A 14,327-nucleotide genomic window follows, 5' to 3' on the forward strand; every position below is an offset into this window, starting at 1 on the left:
CCACCCAGTTTATTGTGCTTTGTTATAATAGCCCCAGGAAACTAATACAGAGCCTCCACAAAAAATTTTTGAAAATTGAGAAATCGAATGTTCACAAAAAGGATGATATACAGGACAATTGACAGAGTTAAAAAAAAAAAAAAAAACTACACTGGACAAAGTTAAACATGTGATGGCAGATTAGAAGGAAGAGTGCTCATCTCCTCCTGCAAGAGCACCAAAATTGCAGCTAGCTGTTGAATAACCATTAATATGAAGATTCTGGAACCCACCAAAACAAGATACCCCACATTCAAAGACAAAGAAGAAGCCACAGTGAGATGGTAGGAGGGGCACAATCACGATAAAATCAAGTCTCATACCCGCTGGTGGGTGACCCACAGACTGGAGAACAATAATAACGAAGAAATTTGCCCACTGTTGTAAAGGTTCTAAACCCCATGTCAGGCTTCCCACCTGGGAATCTGACAAAGGAACTGGGAATCCTTGGAAATCTGACCTTGAAAGCCACTGGGATTTCATTACAAGACTTCCACAGAACTGGGGAAAACAGAAACTCCTGTCTTGGAGGGCACAAACAAAATCTTATGTGCACCAAGACCCAGAAGAAAAGAGCAGAGATCCCACAGGAGACTGAACAAAACTACCTGCTAGTGTTGGAGGGATCAGCAGGGGCTCGACACAGGGATGGGACACTGGCAGCAGCAATCTGGGAAGGTCTGTCTTAGCATGATCCCTCTTGGAGGTTGCCATTAACCCTACTATAGAGACCATAGACCCCAGGGCTTGGTCACCTCAGGCCAAACAACTACCAGGGAGGGAGTGCAACCCCATCCATCAGCAGATAACTGGATTAAAGCTTTACTGAATGGAGCTTTGCCCACCAGAGCAAGACCCAGTTTTTCTCACTGCCAGTCCCTCCCAACAGGAAGCTTACACAAGCGTCTTAGCCTCCTGCATCAGAGGATGGACAGAAGAAGCAAGAAGAACCATAGTCCCACAGCAGCTAAAAAAAAAAAAACCACATTACAGAAAGTTAATCAGGATGAAAAAGCAGAAAGTTATGTCACAGATGAAGATAAAACCCCAGAAAAACAACTAAATGAACTGTAGATAAGTCAGTCAGTTCAGTTAGCTCAGTCACTCAGTTGTGTCTGACTCTTTGCAATCCTATGGACTGCAGCACGCCAGGCTTCCCTGTCCATCACCAACTCCTGGAGCTTGCTCAAACTCACGTCCATCCAGTCGGTGATGCCATCCAACCATTTCATCCTCTGTCATCCACTTCTCTTTCTGCCTTCAGTCTTTCCCAGCATCAGGGTCTTTTCCAATGAGTCAGTTCTTTGCATCAGTTGGTCAAAGTATTGGAGCTTCAGCTTTAGCATCAGTCCTTCCAATGAATATTCAGGACTGATCTCCTTTAGGATGGGCTGGTTGGATCTCCTTGCAGTCCAAGGGACTCTCAAGAGTCTTCTCCAACATCACAGTTCAAAAGCATCAATTCTTCAGTGCTCAGCTTTCTTCACAGTCCAGTTCTCACATCCATACATGACTACTGGGAAAACCAATAGTTTTTTTTTTTTTGAGATAGGTAACCTTCCAGAAAAAGAATTCAGAATAATGATAGTGAAGATGATTCAGGATCTCAAGAAAACAATAGAGAAGTTGAAAGAATTGTTTATCAAAGACCGAGAAAAACTAAAGAACAAACAGAGATGAATAATACACTGCTGCTGCTGCTGCTGCTAAGTTGCTTCAGTCGTGTCCGACTCTGTGCGACCCCATAGACGGCAGCCCACCACGCTCTTCCGTCCATGGGATTCGCCAGGCAAGAATATTGGAGTGGGTTGCCATTTCCTTCTCCAATGCATGCATGCAGGCTAAGTCACTTCAGTCGTGTCTGACCCTGTGCAACCCTATGGACAGCAGCCCACCAGGCTCCTCTGTCCATGGGAGAGTCCCAGGCAGGATAAACACAAGGAGGAACACATCAAGACACATAGCAATCAAACAGACAAAATTAAAGATTAAAGACACAGAATATTAAGTGACAAGGGGAAAACAACAAATAACATATAAGGAAACTCCCATCAGTTTATCAACTGATTTCTCAACAGTAACTCTATAAGCCAGAGAGGAATGGCATGATATATTTAAAGTGATGAAAGGGAAGAACCTACAACCAAGAATACTCTACCCAGCAAGACTCTCCTTCAGATTTGATGGAGAAATCAAAAGCTTTACAGACAAGAAAAAGTTAAGAGAATTCAACACCACCAAACCAGCTTTACAACAAATGCCAAAGGAAATTCAGGAAACACAAGAGAAGGGAAAGCTCTAAAGAAAATAAACCCCCAAAAATGTTAATAGGATCATACATATTGATAATTACCTTAAATCTAAATAAATTAAATGCACCAAGCAAAAGACATAGCCTGGCTGGGTAGATGAAAACACGTGCACATATGCATTCTCATTTACCACATCACTCTCCTTGACTCCCCCTGCCCCCAATTGTGTGTAATTATTTTTTATTTTTAGGTTAATCATGTTTCCATTGTGGCTTGAAATTGTAATTATCTTATTTTTCATCTGACAATATATTGATTGGGAAAACTGATAAACATCTTTTACTCACTTAATACTATTGTATCATGATTTGTCAACAGAAAAATAATAGAACTCTGTATCACCAAAACTATAATTTAATAGAAAAACCTGTAATCACTTTTTAAAATCCAGATGCATATCAGAATTATCTTGGAATTTTTTGAAAAATACAAATGCCCAGGTATTGCATTTTTTTCTCCAGAACTCCAGATGTGTTCCTAATGAGCAGCCATGTTTAAAAACAACTGGATGATATGATGATTTTTACTTTTACCTAGTTTGTTTCAGTTTTTCTATTTCATAATTTTTTTAATGATGTTCTTTCTCAGGTCTTTATCAGATGTGGTAGAAAAGCTTTTGTATATATATAATATGTATAATATATATATTTTAGAAAGTTTATGAATTTTTGCTTAAGAAATTTTGACATTTTGATTCCAATTGTTTGACTTAGTATGAATGCTAAATTACTAGTTTCAAAAAAAAGATATGCAACGAGCAACAAATTTTACTGTATAGCACAGGGAACTATAGTCAATATCTTGCAATGGAAAATAATTCAGAAAAATTATATGTGTATATGTAAAACTGAATCACCTTTCTGTGCACCTGAAACATTGTAAATCAACTATACTTCAATAAAATACGTATATTATTAAGAAGGAAAAAAGAACAACAACAACAACAAAAAGTTAAATAGATGAAGAAGACTTTATTCAATGCTATTGCAGCTGGAGGGAGAGGCCAGAACTAAGTCTGAACTCAACTCCATGGCAACAGTGAGGTAGGGCTTTTTAAGGGCTGTGGTGAGCTAGTAGAAAAGTACTGGAGGACATTATGGGGAAGTCACAAGCCATCTGTGTTTGCTAATAGGCTTTATCCAAAGGAAAAATAAATTTCTCATATTTATGGCAAGAGATAGTTGTGGAACCTGGAGCAAGGAAATGTGGAGTTGGTGCTTACCCTCCTTCAGTAGCTGGAAAATAGGGGCAAAGCAATCTCCTTTGCTGATTACATTTCAAAAGGAGGATTCCCAGGTTCTTGAGAAAGACTTTCCTGGGTTGTAAAACTAGGAGGCTATTAAAAAGATTTACATATCAAAAGGGCAGAGAAAAAAAAAATTAGAAGTCTTCCAAAGTAAAAGGAGCCCAGGGGCCTCAATTCAAAAAAAAAAGCCTGTTTAAGTTTAGTTAGGCTGAAAGTGAAAGTGTTAGTGGCTCAGTCTGACTCTTTGCAACCCCATGGACTGTAGCCTTCCAGGCTCCTCTGTCCATGGAATTCTCCAGACAAGAATACTGGAGTGGGTTTTCATCCCCTTCTCCAGGGATCTTCCTGACCCAGGGATCAAACCTGGGTCTCCTGCATTGCAGGTAGATTTGTTACCGTCTGAGCCACCAGGGAAGCCCAAGGGGAACATTAAAGCCATCTTGGTAGTGACCTTCTCCTGCACAAAGGCTGCTGCTTGTTATCAACCATATTAATAATTGGTGATTAAGAAGCAAAGTTTTAAGCACTTGACACTTAACAAGATGGTTTGGATTTTTAAGTTATATTTAGGTGTATTAGCACACTTTAGCTAACTGTTTAAGAAATTGCTTGAGGAATTGGAGTTGACATACTAATTTTTTTTCCTACTTGAATAAATGTAAAAAGGCTTCAGATAAGCATTTTCATGCAGAACTAAATTTTTAGTAACAGATTACTGATATGCAGCAGGAGGTGACTACATTTCTAAATTGGTTAATTTTTTTAAAGAATTTTTAAAATCATAGATCCAATTTTTTTTTTTTTTTTTGGTCCTGCCACATCTTATGGGATCTTAGTTCCCTGACCAGGGACTAAACACAGCCCCTCAGCAGCAAGAGCAGGGAGTCCTAACCATTGGTTGGCCAGGGAATATCCCCAAATTTCCTTTAAGGAACTACCTATCTGATAGGGTGATTTAGAGCAGACCCACCACATTCTGACTCCTGGAAGAAGGCCACATTTAATGAGCTTTCTCTCTGAGTACCCCACTTCTAACCCCACTCTCATCATGATCCAGGACAGATGGGCCATCAATACTCAAAGACCAACAGCAGGACAACCACACTGGCAAATAGCCTAGGAAGCTTGGAAGTGAATAACAAACATCTGTTCTAAAATCCACAGCCCAGGTCCAAGAAGGAGACAGCTGCTAGCCATGTTGCCTCTACCCCAAGACAATGCTTTTAAATTGCTATTGGATACCAAAAATTAAAAAAACAGAAACAAACAAACATAATAGAAAAGAACAGAATGCATTGTATGATGTCAGGGCTAAGTGCTAATTCGATCTCGTGTGTATGTATTTGCCCTAGGACATAATATAAGGTTTATTCCTTTGAGAACTATTCCAGGAAATGCCCAGTCATTACTTGAAGGGAAAATAAACAAGGTAATACTAAATGCCATAGATATCTAAAGGCCAGGACTTGAGATCTAGTCCTATTCCCTTCAATTCACCTACTAATCAATATTACTGGTAATCATTTGGGGAAATTTTGCCTGTCCTAAGTTTGGGATACGAAACCCAGTACTCATTGAATTACCACTCTCCTCTTGTTTCTCTCACCTTGTGGCAAGCAGCCTTTTTCACTTGCTTCTGGTAGACAGGAGGGAATAAAGAGGAGAGATATGAATTTAAAAAAATCACATCAATTCTTGTTTTGTAACTCAGCAGGACCCTACAGAGTTTACAGGAACAGACCTCTGCCCATTATCCTCTGCTGTAGCTACTCTTTGAGGTACCTAGATAATAGTGTCTGACGCACACTCCCAGGTTATTTTACAGATGCTAAAACCACCACCAAATGGAAGAAATTAACTACTTGACGACGCTGAACACTGAGAACTGCTGTGCCTAAGGATTGATACCTCAACATCAACCAATCAGAGAACTGTGCAAGAGATGATCACATACCCTGTGATCCTCCCTCCCTTACCTGAGATATAGACAAAAATAATCCTGAAGGACTGTAGAGAATATCTTAAATCAAGCTCCATTACTTTTACAAATGAGAAAAAGTTAATGCCATTGACATGAAGTTATTTACTCAAGGTCATATATTAATAGAAACAATGACAAATTTAGAATGAGAAACTTCATCTTCGTATTTTGCCACCAGAGTTCTTCCTGCTAGCATCATGCCTGCTGATTGAGAGGTATGTGAATAGCACATAGGTGTGAATATGTTTTTATTGAATTTTACTCAAGTTTGACCTCTGGACAGTCTAGAAGACATTAGATGGTGGTAAGTGTAGCTGGTGTTCCTCTCCATTATTCCTCAATTTACCTGAAGTCAAAGCATCTGGAGATTAGGCTCTGAGTCCATTTTGGCATCACTAATCACACAGCAGTTGTCTTACTGAGGCTAAGGATGGTGACTCCCAGGGTGTTCTGAAGACTGTGTTCCCATATCTGCAGCTTACTGACAACTGATGGAAAGTTTATCCACAGTTTATTAAAACACACAAAGACATAACAAAACCCAAAAAAAAAAACCCAAGTGCAAGTAGTTTGAAACTTAAAATTTTCCATCATTTTTACCTCAATAAGACAGAAAGAAGAAGGGAAAGGGGAAGAAGAAAAAGAGGAAGACAAGAAGAAGGAAGAACGAGAAAGAGGAAGAAGAGGAAAAGAAGAAGAGAATTTTCTTCACCTAAATTCCACAGCAAAATTCTACAATGTGGAATTGATCTTCTTTAATTTTGTTGTCAGAGTTTTGTAGTTGCTTCACATAAATCCTGTACATATTTTATTAATTTATACCTAAGTATTTTATTTGAGGGGTGCTAAAGTTAATGGTATTGTGTTTTAATTTCAAATTCCATTGTTTATTTCTGGTATATAGGAAGTTGCTCAGTTGTGTCTGACTCTATTATGTTTAAAATATGTACATAACAATTTAAAAATACTTTATTGCTAAAAAGATGGGAAGTATTATCTGAGCCTTCGGCAAGTCGTAATCATTTTGCTGGTTGTTGTCATGCAGTTGCTCAGTCGTGTCCAGCTCTTTGCAACCCCATGGACTGCAGCATGCCAGGCTTCCCTGTCCTTCACTACCTCCCAGAGTTTACTCGAACTCATGTCCATTGAGACAGTGAGACCATCCAACCATTTCATCCTCTATCGCCCCCTTCTCCTCCTGCCTTCAATCTTTCCCAGCATTAGGGTCTATTCTAATGAGTCAGCTCTTCACTTCAGATGGTCAGAGTATTGGAGTCTCAGCTTTAGCATCAGAACTTTCAATAAATATTCAGGGTTGATTTTCTTTAGGATTGACTGGTTTGATCTTGCTGTCTAAGGGGCTCTCAGGAGTCTTCTCCAGCATCATAGTTCGAAAACATCAATTCTTTGGTGCTTAACCTTCTTTACGGTCCAACTCTCACATCCATACATGACTACTGGAAAAACAGTAGCTTTGATTATACAGACCTTTGTTGGCAAACTGATGTCTCTCCTTTTTAATGCTGTCTAGGCAGGCCATAACTTTTCTTCCAAGGAGAAAATCTTTTAATTTTGTGGCTGCAGTCACCATCTGCAGAGATTTTGGAACCCAGCAATATAAAATCTGTCACTGTTTCCATTGTTTCTGCATCTATTTGCCATAAAGTGTTGGGACCGGATGCCATGATCTTTGTTTTTTGAATGTTGTGTTTGAAGCCAGCTTTTTCATTCTCCTCTTTCACCTTCATCAAGAGGCTCTTTAGTTCCTCTTCATTTTCTGCCATTAGGGTGGTATCATCTGCATGTCCAAGGTTATCGAAATTTCTCCTGGCAATCTTGATTCCTGCTTGTGTTTCATCAAGCCCTACATTTCACATGATGTACTCTGCATATAAGTTAAATAAGCAGGGTGACAATATACAGCCTTGACGTACTCCTTTCCCAATTTGGAACTAGTTCATTGTTCCATGTCTGGTTCTAGCTGTTGCTCCTTGGCCTATATACAGGTTTCTCAGGAAGCAAGTGAGATGGTCTCGTATTTCCTTGTCTTTAAGAATTTTCCACAATTTGTTGTGATCCAACAGTCAAAGGCTTTAGGGTAGTCAGTGAAACAGTAGATGTTTTTCTGGAATTCCCTTGCTTTTTCTGTGATCCAATGGATGTTGGCAATTTGATCTCTGGTTCCTCTGCCTTTTCTAAATCCAGTTTGTACATCTGGAAGTTCTTAGTTCTTGTACTGTTGAAGCCTAGCTTGATGGATTTTGAGCATTACATTGCTAGCATGTGAAATGAGCAAAATTGTGCAATAGTTTGAACATTCTTTGGCATTGCGCTTCTTTGCGATTCGAATGAAAACTGACCTTTTCTAGGGCTATGGCCACTTCTGAGTTTCCCAAATTTGCTGGCATATTGAGTATAGCACTTAACAGCATCATCTTTTAGGATTTGAAATAGCTCAGCTGGAATTCCATCATCTCCATTAGCTTTGTTCGTAGTGATTCTTCCTAAGTCCCACTTCACTTCACACTCCAGGATGTCTGGCTCTAGGTGAGTGATCACATCTTCGTGGTTTTCCGGGTCATGAAGATCTTTTTTGTACAGTTCTTATGTATATTCTTGCCACCTCTTCTTAATATTTTCTGCTTCTGTTAGGTCCATACTATTTCTGTCCTTTATTGTGCTCATCTTTCCGTGAAATGTTCCCTTGGTATCCCAAATTTTGTTGAAGAGGTCTCTAATCTTTCCCATTCTATTGTTTTCCTCTATTTCTTTGCATTATTCACATTTTGCTGGTAGCGGGGTTTGAAATGTGAGGATTACCACAATGTGACACATATACATAAAGTAAGCAAATACTGTTGGAAAAATGTTATCAGTAGATTTTGCTCAACACAGGGTTGCCAAAAATCTTCAATTTTCAAAGGAAAAAACAAAACAATGTTGGCAAAACACAATAAAACAAAGTGCAATTAAATCGAATTCCTGTATTAATCTTATATTCTGCAAACTTGCTATAACATTTATTAGTTCCAGGAGGTTTTTGGTTGATTCTTTCACATTTTCTATATAGATATCATGTGCAAAGACTTTATTTCTTCTTTCCTAAACTATACCTTTTATTTCATTTACTTGTCTTAAGATACATTAGCAAGGACTTCCAGTACAAAGTTGACAAGGAGTGTTGAGTGAGGACTTCTTTGCCTTGTTTGTGATCTTGGTGGGCAAGCTTCTAATTTTTCACAAGAAGCATGATGTTAGCTGTAGGTATTTTGTAGATATTTTTTATCAAGTTAAGGAAATTACCTTCTGTTCATAAGTTATTGACAGTTTTAATCATGAGGGGGTGTTGGATTTTGTCAAATGTGTTTTCCACGTCCACTGACACAATTATCTGACTTTTCTTCTTTAGCCTCTCTATTTGATGAATTACATTCATTGATTTTTGAGTGTTGAACCTGTCTTGCATGCCTGGGATAAATCCCACTTCATCACTGTGTGTAATTCTTTTCATTCATTAATGAATTAAATTTGCTAATGTTTTGTTGAGGACTTTTGTATCTATGTTCATGAGAGTTATCTGTCTGTAGTTTTTTTCCCCCTACTATTGTCTTCATCTGGTTTTGTCATTAGGGCAATATGAACCTCACAGAAGAAGTATTCACTCTGCTTCTGTCCTCTGAAGACATTGTAGAGAATTAGTATAATTTCATCCTTGAATGTTGGGTAGGATTCACCAATGAACCGCATGGGCTTGGTGCTTCCTGTTTTGGAAAATTATTAAGTACTGATTCCATTTATTTAATAGATACGGGTCTGTTCAGAGTGCCTGTTTATTCTTGCTTGAGTTTTGGCAGATTGTGTCTTTCATAGAATTGGTCCATTTCATCTAGTTTATCAAAATTGTGGTCAAGAGTTGTTCTTAATATTCCTTTCAGTTCAGTTCAGAGAAGGCAATGGCACCCCACTCCAGTACTCTTGCGGAAAATCCCATGGACGGAGAAGCCTGGTAGGCTGCAGTCCACTGGGTCGCGAAGAGTCAGACACGACTGAGCGACTTCACTTTCACTTTTCACTTTCATGCATTGGAGAAGGAAATGGCAACCCACTCCAGTGTTCTTGCCTGGAGAATCCCGGGGACGGGGGAACCTGGTGGGCTGCCGTCTATGGGGTCGCACAGAGTCGGACACGACTGAAGCGACTTAGCAGCCGCAGCAGCAGTTCAGTTCAGTTCAGTCGCTCAGTCATGTCCGACTCTTTGCGACCCCATGGATCGCAGCACGCCAGGCCTCTTTGTCCATCACCAACTCCCGGAGTCTACCCAAACCCATGTCCGTCGAGTCGATGATGCCATCCAACCATCTCATCCTCTGTCGTCCCCTTCTCCTCCAGCCCCCAATCCTTCCCAGCATTAGGGTCTTTTCCAATGAGTCAACTCTTCGCATGAGGTTGCCAAAGTATTGGAGTTTCAGCTTCAACATCAGTCCTTCCAATGAACACCCAGGACCGATCTCCTTTAGGATGGACTGGTTGGATCTCCTTGCAGCCCGAGGGACTCTCAAGAGTCTTCTCTAACACCACAGTTCAAAACCATCAATTCTTCAGCGCTCAACCTTCTTCACAGTCCAACTCTCATACCCATACATGACTACTGGAAAAACCATAGCCTTGACTAGATGGACCTTTGTTGGCAAAGTAATGTCTCTGCTTTTAAATATGCTATGTAGGTTGGTCATAACTTTCCTTCCAAGGAGTAAGCGTCTTTTAATTTCATGGCTGCAACCACCATCTGCAGTGGTTTTGGAGCCCCCAAAATAAAGTCTGACACTGTTTCCACTGTTTGCCCATCTATTTGCCATGAAGTGATGGGACCAGATGCCATGATCTTAGTTTTCTGAATGTTGAGCTTTAAGCCAGCTTTTTCACTCTCCTCTTTCACTTTCATCAAGAGGCTCTTTAGTTCTTCTTCGCTTTCTGCCATAAGGGTGGTGTCATCTGCATATCTGAGTTATTGATATTTCTCCCAGCAATCTTGATTCCAGCTTGTGCTTCTTCCAGCCCAGCGTTTCTCATGATGTACTCTGCATATAAGTTAAATAAGCAGAGTGACAATATACAGCCTTGACGTACTCCTTTTCCTATTTGGAACCAGTCTGTTGTTCCATGTCCAGTTCTAACTGTTTAGGTTTCTCAAGAGACAGGTCAGATGGTCTGGTATTCCCATCTCTTTCAGAATTTTCCACAGTTTATTGTGATCCACACAATCAAAGGCTTTGGCATAGTCAATAAAGCAGAAATCGATGCTTTTCTGGAACTCTCTTGCTTTTTCGATGATCCAGCGGATGTTGGCAATTTGATCTCTGGTTCCTCTGCCTTTTCTAAAACCAGCCTGAACATCTGGAAGTTCATGGTTCACGTATTGCTGAAGCCTGGCTTGGAGAATTTTGAGCATTACTTTACTAGCGTGTGAGACGAGTTCAAGTGTGTGGTAGTTCGAGCATTCTTTGGCATTGCCTTTCTTTGAGATGGGAATGAAAACTGACCTTTTCCATTCCTGTGGCCACTGCTGAGTTTTCCAAATTTGCTGGCATATTGAGTATCCTTTTAATGTCCATGGGATATGTAGTGATGTTCTCTCTTTTGTTTCTGACATTAGTAATTTGTGTCCACTCTCTTTTTTCCTTAGTTAGCTTGTTTAGAGGCATATTGATTTTATTGATCTTTTCAAAGAAACTGCTTTTAGTTTCATTGATTTCCTGTTTTCAATTTTATTGATTTCTGCTCTAATTTTTTTCTTACTTTGCTTTTAATTTGCTATTTTTGTTCTAGTTTTCTAAGGTAGAAACAAATCATTTGTTATAGATCTTTCTTTTTTTCTCTTATATACATTCAGTACTGTAAATTTCCCTCTGAGCTTTGCTTTCATTATATCCCACATGTCTTTATAAATTGTGTTTTTATTTGTTCAAAATATTTTAAAACTTCTCTTGAGATTTTTTCCTTATTGTTGTTCAGTCACCCACTCATGTCTGACTCTTTGCAACCCCATGTACTGCCACATGCCAGGCCTCCCTGTCCCTCATCATCTCCCAGAGTTTGCCCAAGTTCATGTTCATTGCATCGATGATGCCATCCAGCTGTCTCATCCTCTGATGCCCTCTTCTCATTCTGTCCTCAATATTTCTCAGCATCTGGGATTTTTCCAGTGAGTTGTCTTTTTCCATCAGATGACCAACATACTGGAGCCTCAGCTTCAGCATCAGTCCTTCTAGTGAAGATTCAAGGTTGATCTCCCTAAGATTAACTGATTTGATCTCCTTGCTGTCCAAGGGACTTTCAGGTGTCTTCTCTAGCAACACAGGTCAAAGGCATCAATTCTTTGGCATTCTCCCTTCTTTACAGTACAGCTCTCACAACTGTAGATGACTGCTGGGAAGATGATAGCCTTAACTATATGGACCTTTGTCGGCAAAGTAATGTCTCTGCTTTTCAACACACTGTCTAGGTTTATCATTGCTTTCCTGCCAAGAAGGAAGCATCTTTTGATTTCATGGCTGCAGTCACTGTCTGCAGTGATTTTGGAGCCCAAGAATAATATACATAAACTGTATGTTATTTAGAAGTGTGATGTTTAATCTCCACATATTTTAGTATTTACAGTTGTATTTCTAGTATTGATTTCTCATTTAATTTTATTATGTTTAGAGAGGAGATTGTATGATTTCTATTTATTTAAATTTGTTAAGGTGTGTCTTATGGCCCAGAATGTGGTCTATTCTGGTGAATGTTCCATATAAGCTTAAAAACAATGTATATTCTGCTGCTGCTGGGTGAAGTAGTCCCTACATATAAACTACATCTAGTTGATTAATGGTGCTGTTGAGTTCAACTGTGTTCTTACTTGCAGGGAGCCAGCTCACGAGATCCCACCCATGACAAGGTCATGAGGAGAAGACCTGACAAGCAAGGCAACTCAGGCCTCAGGGATTCCCACTCATGACAAGGTTATGAGGAGAAGACCTGATGAGCAAGGCAACTCAGGCCTCAGGGATTTCAAAAAGCTGCCTCGGCGCTCACCTTAAAGATGATATCTATCTTTCTGATGCTTGCTATAATAAACCTCTCCCTAATTTCTGTGATTTAGGCAGAAGGCCTTCCCTGATCTTTTCCCAAATAGATCAATTTAAAACTTTAATTGACATGCCCTCCAAACTGTGGCCCCCTATAAGATTATCCATGATAAAGAGTATTTTAATCTAAAGTCCTCTTGCTAGCATATTAGATTGTTTGATAAATGTGCCTGTGCCTTTAGAGCTAATGTGCACGACTGCTCCTCAATAATAAACAGCATTGAGAGCCTGAACGCACAAAAAGTCCCAATGGGCACAGAACCCTTCGTGGGGGAGAAAGCCTATTGGAAAACATAAGAAATATTACTCTATGAAACTGTTGTTCAGTCTATATTTACTTGCTATGTTTTTGCTCTTAATGTGCTTAGCCTGTATAATAAAAGTATAATAGTTAGAGACTTATATAAATAAAGGTTTAGCCTTAATATAAATAATAAGACAATTGTTAACCTAGCTGGTGATTTTTGCTGAAGAACTGACCTTTGTGCTACATTGTTTCAGCTTGCTGTACCATGACTTTATGGGACCGCATTCTTTTCTGTTAGGCTCAAGGCATAAGATAGATTACAAAAAACAGGTTTTACTTTGAAACCTTGAGTTAATAAATCCTTTCTTTGTCATCATCTACTGTGCCTGTATTCTTTAAAAAATGTAGCTTTGGTACGTCTGTGCCTGATACAAGAATATCTTTAGAAAAAGTGTTCTGGCTGATCAACCCTTATCAATAAAAAGTCATAAGATGTTAGCAGGCCTCCAGGCCAGAAGATGATGTAAACAACATGAGACTTTTGTAACTAAGATATACAAACAGTATCCCGGTTTCGATAAGGGTCAAAAATTGCTGACCCGTTGAGCTGATTTGGCATGACTCTACATTTTACATTTTCCTCTATGTACAACTCAAGATATAAAAGCTCCCTTTGAAAAATAAAGCTCAGACGCTGACGCTACTTCACACCTGCCTAGTCTCGCTGTGTCTTCTCTTCTCCGTGCCGACGCCGTCCATCCTGAGAGAACCCCTGGACCAGCTGGAGCGGGATTCCGGCACTTACTGATTTTCTGCATGCTGGATCTGTCCTCTTCTGACAGAGGAGTGTTGAAGTCTCCTACCATGATAGTGGATTCATCTATTTCTCTTTTTAGTTTTATCAGTTTTTGTCTTACATTTTTTGCTCTGTTGTTAAATTCATATATATTTAAGATTATTATGTATTCTTGGAGAATTGATCCCTTAATCACTATGTAATGCCCTTCTTTATCCCTGATACCCTTCCTTGCTTTGAAGTCTGCTCTGTGTGAAATTAATTTAGCTAGCTCCTCCTGCTCTCTTTTGATTGGTGTTTTTGTGGCATGTTTTCTTTACTTTTAATCTATATATGTTTTTACTGAATATATTTAAAGTGAATTTCTTGTAGAAAGCAAATTTTTTTGTGTGTTTTGATCCACTCTGACAATCTGTCTTTTAACTGGTACATTTATATCATTGGCATTGAAAGTAATTTTTAAAAAACCTTTGGGTGCTCTGTGCAGCATGCAGGATCTTAGGTCCCTGACCAGGGATTGAACCCGTGCCCTCTTAACCACTAGACCACCAGGGAAGACCCTCAACGTGATTATTGATA

This window comes from Giraffa tippelskirchi, chromosome 4 (genome assembly GCF_054371585.1).
Source record: "Giraffa tippelskirchi isolate mGirTip1 chromosome 4, T2T-mGirTip1v1.2.pri, whole genome shotgun sequence".
Lineage (NCBI taxonomy): Eukaryota > Metazoa > Chordata > Mammalia > Artiodactyla > Giraffidae > Giraffa > Giraffa tippelskirchi.